Here is a 20,869-nt window from a genome sequence, read left to right on the forward strand (position 1 = left end):
CAGCACTGGCACACAATTAATATATTAATTCATTATAGGACCTAAAACTTAATTATATTATTTTTCTTGAGTACTACTGACTCTGGTACAATATAGTACGTATGTGCTCGAACCCACTCCCTTCAATGTGAGAGTGTAAATCGAGTGCCACTAGACCACAAGGTCTTTGACATTTATTTATTTAATATAACTAAAAAATTTAACATATATCTCAAAAACATTTTTTACTAAAACTATAATACCATTACTGTTTTCACTTATTCCACAATAATAATGCATGTATTTAGTGCAAAACTACATTGTTATTATTGTTTTCATTTTTAATCCAACAAATATGTAGTTTTATACTATTAAATTTTTATAAATAATTTTCGGTACACAATTAATATAACTAATAAATTCAGCAAATATTACTGCTCGAATTCTGTTGATTTCCGACCACCTGAAAGTGGTCGGAAATAGCCTTAATTAGGTCAGAAACACCCGTTCCGACCACTTTTCCGACCAAACTGGGTGTCCGGAAAAACCCTCGTCGCTAATTCCGACCACCGGAGGAAAAACGACCAGCAGAACAACACCGCGAATCCAGATTTTCCGACCACCGGTGGTCGAAAATTCCGACCACTTTGGTGGTTGGAAAATTGGAGGCAACAAATAAAAAAAATCATTTCACTACAGAGAATCCCTCTGTAGGTGATTCTCTGTAGTGAAATGAATATGTGTGTATATATATATATATATATATATATACACGATTGTAAGTATATACAACAAATTTAAAACATTCTGGAATAGTTTATGAAGAGAATTCATTCATGAATTGAACTTCTGATTCAATCTCCAAACTAATACATCTCTCCATACTGTCACCAACATTGGATCACAGGAGGAAGTGTGCAGTCAAGCTGCAAACAATCACAAAAAATAATAAGTTTCAGATAGTAACTCTTGACTTAAGTAGTTTATCGTACATAGCACCAAAAAGATCACAGTATTAGAACACAAAAAAAAGACTATGAAAACAGAGATGAACTTAAATTAAACACATGTTAAAAATTTTTAGGTAAATGGATGGGCTCACATTGGCAACTGAATTGACAGGTTGAGAATCTTCAACTAGCAGGAGATCGCTCCAATGATCTTCCTGTAGCTGGTATGGTTAACAAACTGCTCTAAGGCAAGTAATACACAATTAAATCCAACAAAAAATCAATAAACAGATCATAATATAGTGGACTATACAAACAAATATATATACCTGAGCTCAATCTGCATGCCGTCATTTTCTTTCTTTCATCCTATCAATTTCATTTTCTTTCTTCTAGTAACCATCCAGCATCTCAACTAACCTATCAACACAAATATGTATATATTTATTTAGTATTGTTCTTCATGTACTGCAGAAACTGACCAGGCCAAGAGATATACACACACATATACACTAGTACAAAAATTCAATTAATAAAAACTATCATATTAAAACAATAAATAAAAACAAAGATTAAGCAAACAAACAGTGAGAATACCTTAAGCAAACAAACAGTGAGAATACTTAAGTCCTTAAGCAAACAAACAGATAGACATTCATTCAGTGCATACAGGTATACACACCAAGTGAGGAAAATAAGACTGAGACCAGTTAATTTAATTACATCATCTTGAATTTGTCCATGGTTCCAGTTAAGATTATGTTCGTATGTGGCCTTTTCTGCTAGATTATTGCATTCATATCAGCTGATTGTTGACTAACTCACATTAGAGGCTTTTGAGAAAGTAAAGCATATTCTTTTTTGACAAATAAAGAAAGAAAAACTTACTCTTTTCAGCAAATTGACTCTATCTTGCAGTCCTTCCAGTGCTTTTTCATTCTCATGTTCATCAATCTCATGAGAAGAGTACGATAATGAAGCCCTAATGCCACCTTCCTCAATACCATCAAACAGAGCAGTTCTAGCTTTGCAATCCCTGAAATTCAAAGATTATTACTACAAGCCATTGAATAGATAGTGTCAACGATACATTTTCACCAAAGCATAGACATAAACAATCAATAAAAGCAGAAAAGTTATTTTAAACCAGCATATATATTACTACAAGTTAACAGAACACACTGGCAAAGTAACCAATTCAAACTAATGAAATAAGAAAAGGGATTGAAAATAGGAGAAGAGAGAGCTCTCTTTCATATATAAATATGCAGTAGACATGTAGAATCTTACCATTCTGCTCAGGTTCATTTTTTGAAGTATACTTTTTCTTCTGTAAAATAAAAATAAAGCAGTTAAATAGGGACAAAGCCAATTGCCATGGATTGAATATCCCCATGGTTAAGTTGCAATAAAAAAGAATTGCAATTAAGTGATAAATTTTAGGCAATGAAGGGACAAAGCCTATGAATTGAGATAGCAGTAGAGTGCCTCCACAGAAAACTACATAAAAAGGGGAAAATTTTGAAAGTTCACTAGTTACCTTTGGCATCTAAAGGATCAACTGTTATTGCATTGCCAGTTTGGGCCAAAGACACTAACTAAACATTGAAATGCAAAGACACTAACTAAACATATCCAATATAATTCTTTACCCAAACTGTAATGCAAAACCACCACCCATCAAAAAAAGATAAACATCCAAAAGCAAAGATACATAGTAGCAGCAGATTAGCTTTCTAAGACAAAAAGGAGCACACTATCATCATCCTCTACAACTTTGCAAAGCCAAATGACCTTGTTCATCTGGATCACATCTTTCCATTTCCATACAGTGAATAAAATTCTGCCTCAATATTTTTCAGCTTCATAGGTGAAATACACAATTATTAATATTATAAAACACATTTAAACTCAATATTATATACACAACATCAATTCAAAATAAAAAAATAGAAATAAATAAAATAGAAATATATAAAGGCTGGAAAACAAACAAAAATTATAAAAAATACTAAATATTACAGTAATAAAATACAAGCATACGTACCTGCTATACGGATGACGCCGGTTGCGCTGCTGCACAAAGGAGAACGCCGACGACCAATGAGCGTCCGAGCCTCCTAGAGGAGCGAACGGTGAACAGCGAGAGTCCGAGCCTCCGAGAGGGGCGACCGGCGACCTGGTGCGACTGTGACGGCGGAGGGCTGTTGCGACTGTGGAGGGCAGATGGGCGCTGGCTGCTGCGACTTCCAGAATAGACTGGCGGTGGCGGTGGCGGTGGCGGAATAGGCGAATGGGCCAGGCGATGGCGGAGGTAGAGGCGGAATGGCGAAGTCGCAAAGATGCTTTTGACCACATCTCTAACATCCCGTTTGGTTCACTGAAAAATATTTAAAGGAGAATTCAAATTCCGAAAACAAATTACTAGGAAAATAGATTCCATTATTTAGTTGGTGGAAAATAAATTACTGGGAATATAAATTTCATTGTTTGGTTGGGTTTGGAATGATAATGAATAATGAGTATAATGACATATTTAACCTACACAATAATAATAATAATATAATAATAATAAAAGAGTTTCTCGAAAAAATAATAATAAAAGAGTAATTAATAAAGTAGGGTGAGGGTAGAATTGTGATACTAGTTTTCCATGAAAAAATACCTAAGATTTGCTAGGAAAATATTTTCCTCATTGTTAAGGAAAACTTTTTCCCATGGAATTTGTTTTCCATCCAACCAAACAACATAAAACATCATTTTCCCCCACTTTAAGGAAAACATTTTCCTCCATCCAACCAAACACCCCCTAAGAGTATAATATTATATATATATATATATATATATATATATATATATATATATATATATATAATGGTTATTTATAAATTATACTTCATGTATTTTATTTTACATTTTTTCAAATTTCAAGTATTTATAAATGTATATTTTCTATAATTTGTATCAAGAAAATTTTTATTATAATTATATACTAATATGATCAATTACAGTTTTTTTTTTAAAATTTATAATTGATATAAATTCCTGATGATCCAGCGGCATAACTGAACATATACGATACTATAATAGAGTCAGTACTACTCAAAATTTATAATTGCTATAAAAATATTATAACTTTAACTCTTTAAAACTTTTATTCTAACTTAATAAAAATTCATATTATATGTGATAAAAACAATACACTATACAATACACGATGATATACAATCCATTACGTCAATTTGATATAAACAAAGTGATGTGTCGCTGAAAGGACAATCATGCCACGGGCATAGGGTACATCGTAGCAGCGTTAGATATGGTTCGTTCAGACGAAATAGCGGCCATCAGGAATGAACGCTTTAAGGTTTCGGACTATTTACATCAGAGAATAATGTTTCTGACAATCCTATCGAGTAGTTAACTAGTTAACACCATGAACCTTATGTCATATCGGATATGATGGTTGGCTTTACCAATCGTTCCTTAACTCCTCGAATGATTTGTCTCATCACTTAATCTTGTGTTCCTAACAGTATTCTATGATAAAAATAATATACAGTACAATACACAATAATATACAATATATTATATAAGATTATGAAACTCAATAGAACTAGGTTTGTAGAGTCCTAACAAGAATAAAAGTTTTAACGATTAGAATTAGAAAATGATTTCATGTATCTACATGAAAAGGGTAGCACTATCTTACTTTTCATAGCAAGAATAGTGAGATGATATCTAGTAGTAAGCTGTTTGCGTCGTGATCAGTTGAAATTGAAAAAACAAATGAGTGAAATAATCAATGATACAAAGATATCATGTGGCTTTCATACCATTGAACCAAAAAAAAAAAAAAAAAGGAAGAAGAAGAGGAGATTTCCGACCACCTTTGCTCTATGGGCTGAAATTCCGACGGGTGGTCGGAAACACTATTAGTTTAAACAATTTTCACTGGCGGATAAACTTTCCGACCACTTTTACTTGGTGGTCGGAAATGCCGACCACTTTCCGACCAATTTAAACCTTCGTCGAAAAAAATGAAAAAAGTCACTTTTTGCGACCAAATTTTTGGGTGGTCGAAAATGAGGTCACAAAAACACTAATTTATACTAATTATTTTTAAATAAAATTATAATTAATTCATTATAGGACCTAAAAATTAATTATGTTATTTATTTATTTAATATAACTAAAAAATTTAACATATATCTCAAAAACATTTTTTACTAAAACTATAATACAATTACCATTTTCACTTATTCCACAATAATAATGCATGTACAAAAACATTTTTTTTTACCAAAACTAATTAACTATAATATAGTTTTCACTTATTCCACAATAATATAATAATGCATGTATTTACTGCAAAACTACATTGTTATTACTGTTTTCATTTTTAATCCAACAAATATGTAGTTTAATACTATTAAATTTTTATAAATAATTTTCGGTATACAATTAATACATAAAATTTCTCCAAATTTAGTTCATGGATAAAAACTATATAATATAAATTAACTACTATATAAGTATCTCACTAGAAAGAATGTATGGTTGCCGGAAAATTTATCAGTAAATGATACTACGTGAGTTTGCCTCTGGAGAAGTGAGAGAACTTAAGGTAGAGGAGGTGTGGAAATTTGAGAAAATAAATTTGAAGGAGAAGAGTTGAAGCCTGAAGGAGTAAAATGGAGAAAAGTGGAGTATATGTATGGAGATGAGGTGTGGGTGTGGCATAGTGAGGTAGTGAGGTGTGCTGTAGTTGCGTATTGGGAAATGTGTGATATACATAGTATATGTAGGAAATGTGTGTTGTAAGCAAATTATATTGTGGACTGCGCATCAAAACGGCGTCGTTTTGATTAATGAAATAGACAGATGAAACCACATCCGTTCCGCGCCATTCACTTTCAGTTCATATACACTGCAGTTACATTTCAACACAATTACAGTTACATTTCAACACAACTGCAGTTACATTTCAACACAACTACAGCTATATTTCGACATAACTACAGTTTCATTCGATAATATAAAAACACAAATGTGAAACTGATATTCAGTATCAGTTCATATACACTGCAGTTACATTTCAACACAACTACAGTTACATTTCGATATAACTACAGTTTCATTCACAAATGTGAAACTGTTATTCAGTATCAGTTCATATACACTGCAGTTACATTTCAATACAACTACAGTTACATTTCGATATAACTATAGTTTCATTCGATAATATAAAAATAAATGTAAGACACTATCTTTTGAGATGATCTGTAGTATCAGTTACCACGGTTCACAATGCATTGTGGACCGTGGTCCATGGTATAACGACTGGTACATAGTATATGTAGTATTATATGTATTTGAAGATGTGAGGCGTATATGTATACTAGTTTTTCTTATGCGCGATGCGCAAAAAATAGGTGCCCAATATTAGTATTTTGTGTTAAAATTTTAAATCTATTTAAATTTTAATATAGTAAATAATAACAATAATAATAATAATAATAATAATAATAATAATAATAATGTAAAATATTTTTATAAATTGGATATTTATATTTTAAAAAATAACTAACATATATAACAATTGGATATTTATATTTTAAAAAATAACTAACATATATAACTCTTGGATATTTATATTTTAAAAAATAACTAACATATATAACTCCAATATTTAATGTGTATATTATTATTATTATTATTATTATTATTATTATTATTATTATTATTATTGAAGAAGATAAGAAAATATATGGTGGATGCATGTGCATAGTAACAATAGTGGAAAAGATAACGGAAGTTATAACGGTAGGATATATTTGTCCAAAATATTATGTAGTACAACTTTTATAGCATAATGTACAAAAAAACTTAACGGAAAAGACAAATATAAATGAGGGGTATAACCTTCATTCACATTTATTATGTTTTTAGATTATTATTATTATTATTATTATTATTATTATTGTTATTATTATTATTAATGAAGAAGATAAGAAAATATATGGTGGATGCATGTGCATAGTAACAATAGTGGAAAAGATAACGAAAGTTATAACGGTAGGGATATATTTGTCCAAAATATTATGTAGTACAACTTTTATAGCATAATGTACAAAAAAACTTAACGGAAAAGACGGACATAAATGAGGGGTATAATCTTCATTCACATTTATTATGTTTTTAGATATTTATATTTTAAAAAATAACTAACATATATAACTCCAATATTTAATGTGTATATATTATTATTATTATGTAGGAGCGTTCTCCAGGAAGATAGGGAAGTGCGAACCAACTGAGGCAGAGCTATGGGGAATCCACATGGCAGTAGAGAAGGCGTGGAACATGGGCATCCAAAAAGTGGAATTTGAGTCAGATTGCACCAAGGCAATCAACCTCATCAACAGCAACGAGGAACAAGATGGATAAGCAAGAAATATTGTTGATCTTTGCAGAGCGTGGAAGACTCGGAACTGGGAAGTCAAATTCTCATACATTCCGAGAGAACAAAACAAGGTGGCAGATGCGCTTGCTAAGGGAGCTCGCAACCAGGCAGAGATTGATAGATGGTTCGACCATCCACCAAGGGCGATTGAGAAGTTGCTCCGCGCTGATGAAATTGGTCTCCTGGGTGCTTCTTACAACGTGAGGGTCAACTAATGACCTTGGATAAACTCCTCCGCTACTCACAAATATATATATATATATATATATATATATATATATATATATATATATATATATATATATATGTGTGTGTGTGTGTGTGTGTGTGTGTGTATCTTTAATGCATGNATATATATATGTGTGTGTGTGTGTGTGTGTGTGTGTGTATCTTTAATGCATGTATTTATTTATTTATTTATACGTATGAATGTATATCGATGCTTAATATTAAAAAATAAATATATAAATACACACACATGTATATTTGATTATATAAACATATATTTATTTTTATTATTATTATTATTATTATTATTATTATTATTATAAAAGGATAAGGATTAGTTAACAAGGGTAAAGTTGGAATAATTCAAGTAATCTAAGATTACCTAAGAAAATAGGGGTAATCACATTACCTTGAAATATTACCGACACATCAGCTTTGAGGTAATATAACATTACCAGATAATCTCATAACTTGAACCAAACAAGGTAATATAACATTACCAAACTCAAATTACCTTGATAATCAGATGACCTGAACCAAACGCCCCACATCTATACTATATATAAAAACATTACCTCCTCTAGAATTTTCCCGCCCAAATGTAGGGGTATTTTAGTAATATGGTAATTATAATAATAATAATATTAAATATTAATAATATTAATTATTATTATTATAGAATAATATTAATGATAGAATAATATTAATTATAATAGGTTATAATAGATTATTAGTAATTATGGTAATTATTATGATAGAATAATATTAATGAGATAAGAATGTGGTTTAGATTTTTACAATTTTTTATAATATTTATCTAAATGTACTCATATTTTGGTTGATATACAAAAATTATAAATTAATCTGTTCATTAAATCGTAACAAATATTTTCAGTCATATTATATTATATATATGCTATCAAAAAAATACACGAATTACGAATTCTGGTTGATATACAAAAATTACGAATGCCAATCATATTATATATATATATATATATATATATATATATATATATATATATATATATATATATATAATATATAATATGATATGATATAACTCCTATGCATATTTGTGCCTTAATTGGCACCTAATTGATAGAAAATGAAAAAGGAAATGAAAATCACTAATTGACTATAAATAAAAAAAAGATCCCTAATTGATTGAAAATAAAAAAGAAAATAGAAATTAATCATTAATACTAGAAAATGAAAATTGAAAAAGGAAATGAGAATTACTAATTGCCTGCAAATAAAAAAAAAAGATCCCTACGCCATGCCTATAAAATGATAGGATCGAACTTGGGTTTGCCTTCCCCCTGTGCACTACTCAAGAGATTCAAGAATTGGATCCCTTCCCCCTGTGCACTACTCAAGAGATTCAAGAATTGGATCCTCTCTCTAAGGTTTTTTCAAGAATGGTGGCTGTCGTCATTCCTGGTTTTGATCGTCGTTGCCATTAACATTTGCATTGGTTTGTATTCTCTCTCGGTTTTCTTCCTAATTTCTAAGTTTCCCACGTGTATTCATATGTTTATTAGCACGTCTTCCGTGTGCAGGAACATGTATGCATATGTTTAAAGATTGGTCCTTTTTTGTTTTGTTTTTAAGTCCTTTTTATGTGATTTATTTTTGTATATACGTGATGATCTAGCATTGAATCAGTTACTTGGACTTTGATGAAATGGTGGAGAAATAATGGCTTAGCATTCAAGTTATTGTTTTTACTATTTAAAGAAAAACAAAAAACAGACCAACAAAAAACAAAAAATATAAACATATGCATCGATTGAATTGAAGTTTGAGGAATTACCGGAATTAGAAATGGCGAAACGAGAACTTTTGCATCATTTTCCTCTGAAAATTGAAGTACATGCCCAAACACTTCAGCCCAAACAATTAAAAAAAAAGTATTTAGCAAACAATAGAAAAGTAAAATAAAAAATGATCCATAATTCAATGATTAATATTAATAATGTTAGCAGTAAAAATGAAAAATCAATGATTAATATTAATAATGTTAGCAGTAAAAATGAAAAATGAAAGATTAATATTAATAATGTTAGCAGTAAAAATGAAAAATGAAACAAAATTAACTTACGAGAAAAAATAGAAAACAGAATGAAATTAACTTACCAGGAAATGGACTAATAATAATAAGGTTACTAATAAAAAGGAAAATCCTAACAAAATTTTCATTTCGTGCTTTCCGGTCCAACCACTTCTATCCAAACAATAGAAAATGAAAATTTATTGACGAAACAATATAAAGGGAAATAAAAAAGGGTCCATAATTTAATGATTAATACTAAAAATATTAACAATAAAAAAAGAAAAAATGAAAAAGAAAACATAATTTAATAGTCACACATAGAATAATTATAGAATAAAATCTCTATTCTATTTAGTCATACCTTATATAGCCTAAACTACTACACATCATTCCCGTCATTTCCTTTAACAACAACAACAACAACAACAACAACAACAACAACAACAATAATAATAATAATAATAACAATAATAATTTGATTACCTTAATTACTTTACTTTCTATATTTTTGTAATATTGTATCAACCATTTGGACATATAATTAAAAATATTGAATCTATACTATATATAAAAGTAAAATCCTCCTATTCCATTTTCCCACCCAAACTTTTGTAGTCAATTAATTAAATATTTTATTAGTCAAATAATTAATAAAGCTTATTTAGTAAGAAAATGTAAAATCGAAATGAACTAATATCTATTAATTGGTAATATATTGTTTTTATATTCACATATCAATACTATTAATAAAAGTAAAATCATCCCCTTCAACTTCCCCACACAAACTAATATTACTAATTAATTGGTAAAAAATTAATTAAATTTAATTGGTAACAAAATTTTATTTACCAAATTCTGAGAATAATTAAACCATTATAATTGTGAGAATAATGGAAATTAAACAAATTCTGCATAATAAATATGAAAGAAAATTCCTTGAAAATTATGAGTAATTTTATAAGAAAAATAATTTACTAATTATTATTTACACAAAAAATAATATTTCGAATACTTATCTATACTTCTATATCTATATTACTATTAATAAAAATAAAATCATCCTTTGTAAAATTTCCGCCCAAACAATAGTAAAGATAAAATGGAAAAAGAAAACTGATTTTACTAATTGATTGAAAATATAAAAAGATCTTAATAGAAAAGGAAACGAAATTAGGCAAATTGGAAAAGTAAAATGATATTACTAATTAAATGAAAATTGACTGAAAATTATTTAAAAACTTTTTAAAAAAATTAATTACACTTTCCTTTTGAAAATTTTAAGTTATTTAAACTTTTAAAAAATTAATTAAACATGGGTTGTTAAATTTTTTATAATAATTACAATTAATTCATTCAAATATGGAGGAGGAAGAAAAATTAAATGCGATACGGTGAAAATGAATATACTTAAGGTATAAAAGTATAATTGCACAAGTAATTGACTAATAATTATTATGGTAATTAAGCTAAACATTGGTCATATTACATAATATAATATAATTAAATTATTTTCCATTTTTCTCATATTTATTTTAGTAATAATATAATTACATAAGTCATATTATATATCGATGTTTTATGATAATTGTAAACAATCAAGTCATATATTATTCAATTAATTGTGTAATACTTTTGCACTAATTTTATAATAAAATAAATGTATACGTTCAAAATTAGAATTTTTTATAATTTCATCTTTATTTTTAATATCTAAATATATAATAAAAAATAAATTGCGCTATATAATATTCGATGTCATCACACGGATAATTGGACAATTATTTCCTCCAATTCAAGCTAGGAAAACATCATAAAACATAATCAATCCAACCAATTTCATTAATTGCGCTATATAATATTCGATGTTACAATTTATATAATTGTATATCGATCCAAATATTTTTAAAATATTATAACAAATCCATTCCGTGCAACGCACGGGCGAAAATACTAGTTGTATTAATGAAATAAACCAAAGTCTTTTATGGGTTTTCTATTATGCTACCAGTTTCGAAGAATGAATAAGAGTACATGACATCAACGAAATAAACCAAAGTCTTTTATGGGTTTTCTATTCTTCTTACAGCCACACTCGGGGGTCCAGTGGATTGTCCAATAAGAGAAGGCCTGGCCTGGACAGGGAAAGAACAATCATTATTGTGTGGGCCATGGTCCACATAGCGGGTTGTTATGCCGTGGACCCAGGTCCACCTTGCAAGGTGGACCTGGGTCTACATTCACATACACTATATTCTACATTCACAATTTGTAAACTCCATATTCACACATTACAGGATTATATGTTTAGTAACTATACTCTACATTCACAATTTGTAAACTCCACATTCACACATTCAAAACTCTATATTCACAGGTCCTATACTCTACATTCACAACTTGAGAACTCCACATTCACACATTACAGGGCTACAAGTTACTAGAACTTCTTAACTCTATTACAGATTCAAACATGCATAACTCTACATTCACGATTTCTATACTCCATATTCACAATTTGAAACCTCCACATTCACACATTTTTGGGCAACTCTACATTCACACAATCATAAATCTACATTCACGATTTCTATACTCTACATTCACACTTTGAAACTTCTACATTCACACATTTTTGGACAACTCTATATTCAGCAATATGTTTACTAGTTTAAAAAAAAAATACAAAAACGACGTAGTTTTGGACCCAGGTCCACCTTGCAAGGTGGACCTGGGTCCACAACATAATTTGCCCCACATAGCTGTGTGGATCATACTATCAAATAATGCACATTCAATATAAAAATAATATACTTTTAATATATTAGCTGTGTGGATCATACTATCAAATAATGTACATTCAATATAAAAATAATGTACTTTTAGTATATTAAAAATGTACATTGTATTCAGGGGATGTACATTATTTGTGTACTTAGGCGTGTGCAAACTATGGAAAAAATTCGGTTAACCGACCGAACTGAAAAAATTCGGTTAACCGTAACCGAACTGAACCGAACTTTTTTCGGTTCGGTTAATGGTTAAAGAAATTTTAAAATTTCGGTTAACGGTTAATTCGGTTCGAAACAGTCGATTAACCGAAATTTTTTAATATATATATATAAATAAATATATATAAATACTTATGTGTAATACTAATAACCTAAATCCCTAATTCTTATACTTATAGTGTTGTTGCCGTATTATTTTTGTATATTTTGTTATGAATTTATTATGATATGTATTTTATTTTAATTGAATTTATTATTTTAAATGTTATTTTTAAGATTTTAAAAAGTTTGGTTAATCGGTTAACCGAAAAAAAAAAATTTCGGTTCGGTTAGCGGTTAAAGGTTTAAAAATTTTGATTAATTCGGTTCGGTTTGGTTAACAGAATGAACACCCCTATGTGTACTGAATATATATTATATTATATAATGTACATTCAATACACAAATAATGTACATTTAGTATATTAAAAATGTACTTTTGTTATGGTCCACACAGTACTACGTGGACCATGGTCCATACAATAATTTGCCGGGAAAGAGGCCTTCACTTAGAGGAAGGGAGCAGAAGTAATCTGGCAGGGGACACGTGGCAGGACAATGTAGCGGTAGCGCAGCACAAGGACAGTGGTACAACTTGCAAAGATGTAGGCAGAGTGTAGTCTAGTGCACTAGTCCTATGGGCTGACAACTCTTGTAGTCTGGTTGATTGTAGCAAAAATGAGTGATGGTGAATGTACAGGTGTGAAATGTCGTTCCGTTGAGGATTGGAGGTTATGGCACGCAATATACAATCACAAAACTAGACACTAGCATAAGAAGATCAACAAGAAGCTAAGCAAACAGCAATAAAGTGGAACAAACACATATAGCAATAGATCAGATAAATACAAAATAAAGAAATATGACTCAAGTTAGGGGCATTACCATCTAGATGCTTCAACAACCTACGGGGTTAGGAAGAACAAAATAACCAAGGAATCAAGCGGGAATGCACGTAGGAATTCTAGTCTAAAGTCGCAATTGTAAGCAAATAAACAAGGATTAGAGCAAGGATTGTCCTACTTTCATGGTGTATCAATTCTAGCTCTTAAAGCACATAAACATTTAAAAACCCCCAATTTCCCCAATTTTCATGGGAATAAATCGGGTTTATGCAAGGGGTGGCTTGGAATCTTGATTGTGACCAAGAATCCTCAAAATGCATGCCAATGAATGTGTACATCAAACATAAGCAAAATTCAAACATTTATATGGATTAATTCCTCCCTTTATTCTTTCCCTTTTTCACAATAATCACAAATTAAGCATCAAGATAAATAATACAATTCTAACTCAAGTCCATAAACTAATTACTCATGATTAAATAGCATAAAGAACACAAAAGCACAAGTAATAAACATAAATCTTGCAAAAGAAAAGAGATGAGGGAAATAAAGTTTCTCTATTGAAAAGGGTGGTAGAATCTTGAAATCCAAGCTTCAAATCTAAGATTACAAGTTTCAAAAGTGTTAAAAAACATAAACCAAAGCCTAATATAACCTAAAAATATGAAAGGAAGTGAAAGGGAGTGTCTAGAGTTCAATCATGGGTCAAAACCGAGTTGAAAATGCTCCAAAACGAGCTTAAATAGTGAATAGGGGTGGTGCCACAGACCGTTGGGGTGGCCATGTCCCAGACCTCTAGAAATGCAGTTTTTCACTGTAAATAAGCCAAAAATCCACGGCCACCCCCATGGGCCTTGGGGGTGGCCATGGGCCTCCTCTAAAAAAATTGCATTTCTCGCTTCTACGCAACTACTTTGACTTCTAAGCTACTTTTCACCCAGAAATCATTTCATTGGCCTTTATGGTCTTCAAAAAAGTTGTAGCTCTTCAAGTTGATTTTCCAATGGCGTAGGAATCACCTCATTTGAACATTCCTACACTGAGATATAACCAAATAACCGAACACTGGCAGATTTGGATGAAATATGTAAGTTTGGAACTTCAACTTCAAGGACGATTTTGACCCCTTTTGGCTTTCTTTTTAGACTTTAATGTCTTCCTAAGAGTTGTAGCCCTTTGAGTCTTCTTTCAAATAACTTAAGAATCACTCAATTTGGATATTTCTAGGCCGAGATATCGTTCAAATACCGAACAGTGACCGATCTATGTGAGAATTTCAATTTTTTGACACTTGTTCCACTTTTTCCTTGGTTTGTCCATATGATCAAAACCATTGAAAATACCACTCTTAAGCTCCCTTAGAAGTTTTGCATCCATCTATGTAGCTTCTCATTGGCTCCCATTGACTCCAAATGCATGAAAATGCTCGTCTTTGCTTTCAATGCTTTCGAGTTAATACCCAATATAGTCCTTGACGTACTATAATGGTTTTACTCAATTTAGTTCTAAATGACTTTTTGTGCTCAATTTAGTCCTCGAATTTGATGATTTTCCACAATTTAGTCATTTGTTAAAAATTTTGTTAGTTGACTATTAGAAATAGGGTCCTAGTGGTAATTTCTCATATTCCTTCATACCATTTGGGATGATTCATTCTTCTTCCCCTTATTAAGATCCACGCAGAAATGCAAATTTTCGTACCAAATCAACTTCAATCCTAAATAAATAAATACAAAGTAAATAAATATTTGGGTACAAATTTACATTTTTGGATAGATCTTAATAAGGGGAAGAAGAATGGAATCATCCCAAATGGGATGAAGGATGAGAAATTATCATTAGGATAGAGACCTTATTTCTAACCGTCCACTAACATAATTTTTAACAAATGACTAAATTGGATAAAACCATCAAAGTCGAGGACTAAATTGAGCACAAAAAGTCATTTAATTTAGGACTAAATTGAGTAAAACCACTTTAGTCGAGGACTATATTGGGTATTAACTCTATTGGATCGAATATTAACTCCAATGCTTTCTAAGTCATACTCATTGCAAAATAACACAAATAAACACTAATTCTCATGAAATTTGGAATGATGTATAAACAAAATGATCTAGTGAAAAGAGAAAAAATATAAACAAATAAGCACTTATCACCGGTGCACCAGTCTTATTGGCTGACAACTCCTACGCACAAGTATAAATAGAGTGGAAAGAGGCTTGGAGAGGGGATCCAATATGGAGAATATTGTTACACTGTCACTTTGATCTCTCAATCCTTGTAATATTTGGGTTTTCCTTCTTGTAACAAACAATACTACTCGGGAAGAGACCTTTTGAAAGCCAACCCATCCTTCTCTTCTTTCGCATCGCTTTCCTTAATCTTTGTTGTTAAGTCAGTGCTAAATCACAGCACCCCCAGGTCCATAACCCAACACTACCAGTTTTGAAGAATGAACTGGATATATTGAATGTACATGAAGACACACATAATTTATGTACAAAATTACAAATGCAAATAACTCAAATAGTGCTGGCATGCCTCAAAGAAATCCAAATGGTAAACTAACATCATACTTGCATGATCTCATTTGATGTTTTTATTATTTATTTATTTAATGCATTCTAATTTTTCTTTGCAGCTTCTATTGTGGAATCTGAAAACTCTCTACCATCCCTTGATGAAGTTCAAGTTTTGAAGGTAACCATTTTCTTGTTAGCAGTTGTTGGGTCTCAGACAAGAATACTGTAATCCATTTTGATTGCTATAGATGTTCATAGCAGTTTAAGGGCATCAGCGTTACTATTCTGAATATTTTAAAGAAATTTTTTTTAGCTTGTTTTAAGCATCATCTTACCGATCGAGGTATTTCTCTTGCAGAGTAAGTCAGAAGAGATTGAAGCGTAGCTAAGCGGGCGATGCATATATCTTGTTGGTGAGCTTTGTTACCAATATTTTCTATAAATAGCTCTTAAGGTCAAACTTTTATTCAACTGTCTAGTATGCATATTTTTGTCAGGAATGATGGGCTCTGGCAAAACAACCGTTGGCAGAATTATTGCAGTGGCACTTGGCTATGCATTTTTTGACTGGTTAATCTCGATCTATCGTCTTTTTTAATCTAGGTTATTGTTGATATTTATTGTGAGTTATGTAAATCATATCAGTGATAATAGGAAAATACGAACTTGGGTATTACGTTGTGAATATACAAGCCACTGCACAACTATCCTTACTATGTTGTTATCTAATGAATATGAATTATTTTACGTTGTGAACACTACTTCAGTGATACACTTATAGAGCAAGCTGTTGGTGGAACAAGTGTTACGTTGCTGAAATCTTTAAGCTACACGGCGAGGGCTTCTTTAGAGACAATGAGGTAATTAAGTAACTTAGGCAACATAAATCTTTTCTCCATCATTCTAGCTTCTCTTGTATGTGTAAGCGTTGCATGCTTTGCTCTTTAGATATCTCCTAAACAATAGTGTAATTAATCTAGCTAGCTACATATATACTTTCCCTGCACAATGGTGAAGGGATCGGATTGAAATTGTTGTGTACCGTACCACTCTCAATTCCTTGTACACAGTGGCGTGCAGTAGCCATGTGGCAAAATAAGGCTATCTGATCTGATCTGATGCAATAAAGTAATACAAGGTGGGTGATTGTTTTCCACAAAATATATAGCTTAAAACTCAAATAAGGCCAGGTTGCCGGCCTTATTGGATGTACACGTACAAATGAAACAAATAATGCTGCTCAGTGTCAAATGGTCCAGTTCTTTCTTATTCCTTAGCTTGTACTGATGAATGATATTTATGTTTTCTACTTGTGCATTTTAGACACAGGTCTTACGCAAGCTTTCTTTGATGCGTGAGGTTGTTTTTTTTTTTTGAGTACTACTGACTCTGTTACAATGTAGTATCTGTTTACAGCTACTTTCTCAACCTACTGAAGTACAAAGAGTCAACAGTTGCATCCATGTGAGAGTGTTAACCGGGACACCGGGTGCCACTAGACCACAAGGTCTTTGGCGATGCGTGAGGTTAGTTGTTGTTTCCGCTGGTGGGGGTGCGGTTGTTCAGTCCATTAACTGGTACAAATACAAATTAAGTCTGATCTTGCTTTTAGATAGTATTTAATTATATAATCAAATTCTTTGAATTGTCTGCCAGTAGCTGGTGATGATGTTTTCTGGAATTCACGCATGCAGGAGATATATGCACAACGGCATTAGTGTCTGGTTAGATGTACCTGTGGATGCCTTAACTCGGAGAATTTCAGTAGTTGGAACTCATTCCTGGCCCCTATTACATAATGAATCTGGGGACATTACATTTATGCCAAGGTTTAGCCCGAAAATTCTACATTTGGAAATATAATGCCTCTAAATTTCTAATTTGATTATATATATATGAATGTTGAGAAAGACAGTAGAAATTAAATACTAATACTTGCTTTGTTGGGATTTTTTTTTTCTTTTTTACTCATATAGATTCTCAAAGGGTAGATGTTGATAATAAAAGAAAAAAAGAAGGGCTAGTTGCTTATTTTGAAACCAAATGAAGGATTTAAGTTTCCCATGTTTTATCAAATAGAGTTATAGACTTATAGCTCATTTGTAGTTAAGGTTCAATCTCTCATCAAAGTTCACCACACAAGAATCTTGGCAACACCTATTCTCCACTCCCTTGAGCTCCTTCCACACATCTTGTTTCACATCATATATATCATATAATCCCCTAATTTTGCCCAAATAATCATAACAATACAGCACCCCAAGTCTAGCCGCTTTGGGACAGTCCCCCACATCGTACACCACCGTACCCCGCCCCTATCCGCCATTGCATACACTCTAACATCCGATCCATTACTGTGCTGGCATGCATCCATTTGTCCCGGACCTCAATCTGGCTAGGCAAAGCTGACCACGACTCGGAAACCCGGTCAAAAACCTCAGCCGCCATCGCTTCCTCAGCGAGGAAGCTTAGTAATGGGAAGACGAGCGGTCTAAATTCTTATGGCTTCTTAGGAATCTTAGGTTGTGTTGGTCAAACACCCCAATGATTCATGCTTTTATAAATATTATAAAAAAAAGATCCATAAAACTAATTAGCAATGGGTTGAGTTGGTTGAGTTGGTCTAAGGCGCCAAATTAATGTTCTGGTCCGATAGAGGGCGTGGGTTCAAATCCCACACTCAACAATAAAATTTTCAGCACTTTAATATTACTATTTCAATATGATTTTTAAAACCTTTTGCCCCCTACAACTAATCTTAATACAATTTTCACCCCTTATTTTTAAAAATGTAATCTATTTCTGCCCTAAAATTCCTCTTTAATATAATTTTGAAGTTGATGTTTCAAAACAACAAAGAACATATATATTTTTCGCATATTTATTTTATATCTTGCATTTTGTTTGAAGGGTAAAAACAAAATTAAAAAAACCTGATTGTAAACACCCTGATTTTGCATTATTTTTCATTTTTATTTTTAATTATATTAATAAAGGAAAATTTGTATTTTTGACCTTCAATTATACTCGTGGTACAAACTTAGACTATGAGTTATATGGATGATCGTCTTTAACCCCTATGTTATGCACGAAGTGATAATTTTAATCTCTCAGGGACTTTTTTACCACCAATTTGTCACTTAATAAAGTAGCTGATTTGGTCCTTCAAATACTAAAATCGCAACTATATGCATAACTTAGGGTTAAAGATGGTCACACATATAATTCAGGGACTAAGTATGTACTACGGGTATAACTGGAGGACCAAAAATGTAAATTTTTTCATTAACAAATTAATAAATATTAATAATAGCTTATTATTTATGAAAATAATTAAATATACATATATTCAAATTATTATATTAGTAATTAAATAAATTTATTTGTTAAATTATCTACATAAAATCAATAGATAGTAAATTCAATTTCACTTTAAGTGGTTCTATTCTATTAATAAGAAAATAGATTTGACATATTTTTATATTAATTAGGATTTAATGTAAATAAAATTTTTTATACTACTAACTCTATTATAATGTAATATATGTCAATATAAATAAACTTATTAGTATTAAAATGTTTTTGTATGTTAATATATATATATATATATATATATATATATGTATATATATAGAGTTAATACCCAAAATTGTCCTTGACTATAGTTGTTTTTCTCAATTTTGTCCTAAACGACTTTGGTGTCATAAAGTGGTCACAGACTTTAGTGTTATCACTCAAAATTGTCCTCCCTTAGTTTAGCTGTTAAAAGGTGTTAAGTCCAGGGATAATATAGTCATTTCATAAAGGAGAGCGCCCTCATCACGCTCCGGGAAACCGCAGAGATTTCGGTCAACGTTGTACCCGTTAATAAGGAAGACGACAGAGTGCACAACTACCAGATTCCGTCCGAGTGTCCGACGATTGCTTTGCCCATCTAGAAGTTCAGTTCAGATTCTTCGGCCTATCGGATACCGTAGAAGGCATGCTGGGGAGGACGTACAGGTCGGATTTTGAAAACCCGGCGTTGCAATGCCCGTTGTCGGATGAGAAGACAAGTACCGGACGGCGTGACGCTCAAGGGAGACCTGCTCATCACTGATTTGTTGCGAGGGAGGATTTTCTTCATTCATGATGAACAATATGGCAGAAAGCATAAAAAAATAAAGGGAGCAAAAATGGGAGAGCTAATCTCCCAAAAAACAACAAGAAAAACAGCAAGAAATTATAAGAACAAAACGAAAATAAATGAGAAAATGAGAACACTTAGCTAACGAAACCAAGGCAAAGCAAAAATGATCCTGTCTTCACACTCTGCCACAGCTTGGTATTCTTACTCTTCTCCAAAGTTTAAACATGCTGCTTCCAAATTCGTCCACTGCCATAGCTTCGAAAGTGCAATTCAAACTGTTGGATTTCGCTTGGTTTGTCGTCTGAGGAAATACCGCCGGCCAAATGGGTTCGCGGAGGTTCGTCACTGTAGAAACCAAGCCTTCCAATCGATTGCGACTCGCACAAAGCCGGAGGTTAGGTGCCGTGGTCCAAGGAATCTGCCGTTAAGCTTGTCGCTGGTGTTTACCGATCAGCTTGTCGTCGTTGCTCCCGCGACCCAAGCAATTCAGGTCAAAAAGACACGACAACAGTTCTCAACACGGTTTGTGACGACCAAAACAATGTCTCTATTCACACTCTGGCCGGAAGTTCGTCATCGGAAGTCCTAATCTGTTCTCTCTCACATTCTTGGTGTTAGCGGGTGTGGTCAGAACCGGCGCAAGA

At 31.7% G+C, this 20,869-nt stretch overlaps 1 long non-coding RNA gene and 1 pseudogene across 3 annotated transcripts; one reads left to right on the plus strand and one right to left on the minus strand.

Annotated features, from left to right (window-relative positions):
- Positions 1-812: 812 nt before the first annotated feature.
- LOC116005138 lies at positions 813-3,242 on the minus strand. 3 transcript variants are annotated; one of them, XR_004094890.1, is made up of 6 exons: positions 2,977-3,242; positions 2,220-2,259; positions 1,818-1,965; positions 1,259-1,349; positions 1,082-1,150; positions 813-905 (listed from the first exon to the last, which is right to left on the minus strand). It is a non-coding gene; the product is annotated as an uncharacterized LOC116005138 (long non-coding RNA). The 3 variants fall into 3 exon arrangements; XR_004094888.1 differs by having other exon boundaries at positions 1,082-1,167; XR_004094889.1 differs by having other exon boundaries at positions 1,082-1,172.
- A 12,869-nt stretch (positions 3,243-16,111) lies between these two features.
- On the plus strand, positions 16,112-17,959 carry LOC116003916 (annotated as a pseudogene).
- Positions 17,960-20,869: the final 2,910 nt, after the last annotated feature.

Source organism: Ipomoea triloba, chromosome 14 (assembly GCF_003576645.1).
Source record: "Ipomoea triloba cultivar NCNSP0323 chromosome 14, ASM357664v1".
NCBI lineage: Eukaryota > Viridiplantae > Streptophyta > Magnoliopsida > Solanales > Convolvulaceae > Ipomoea > Ipomoea triloba.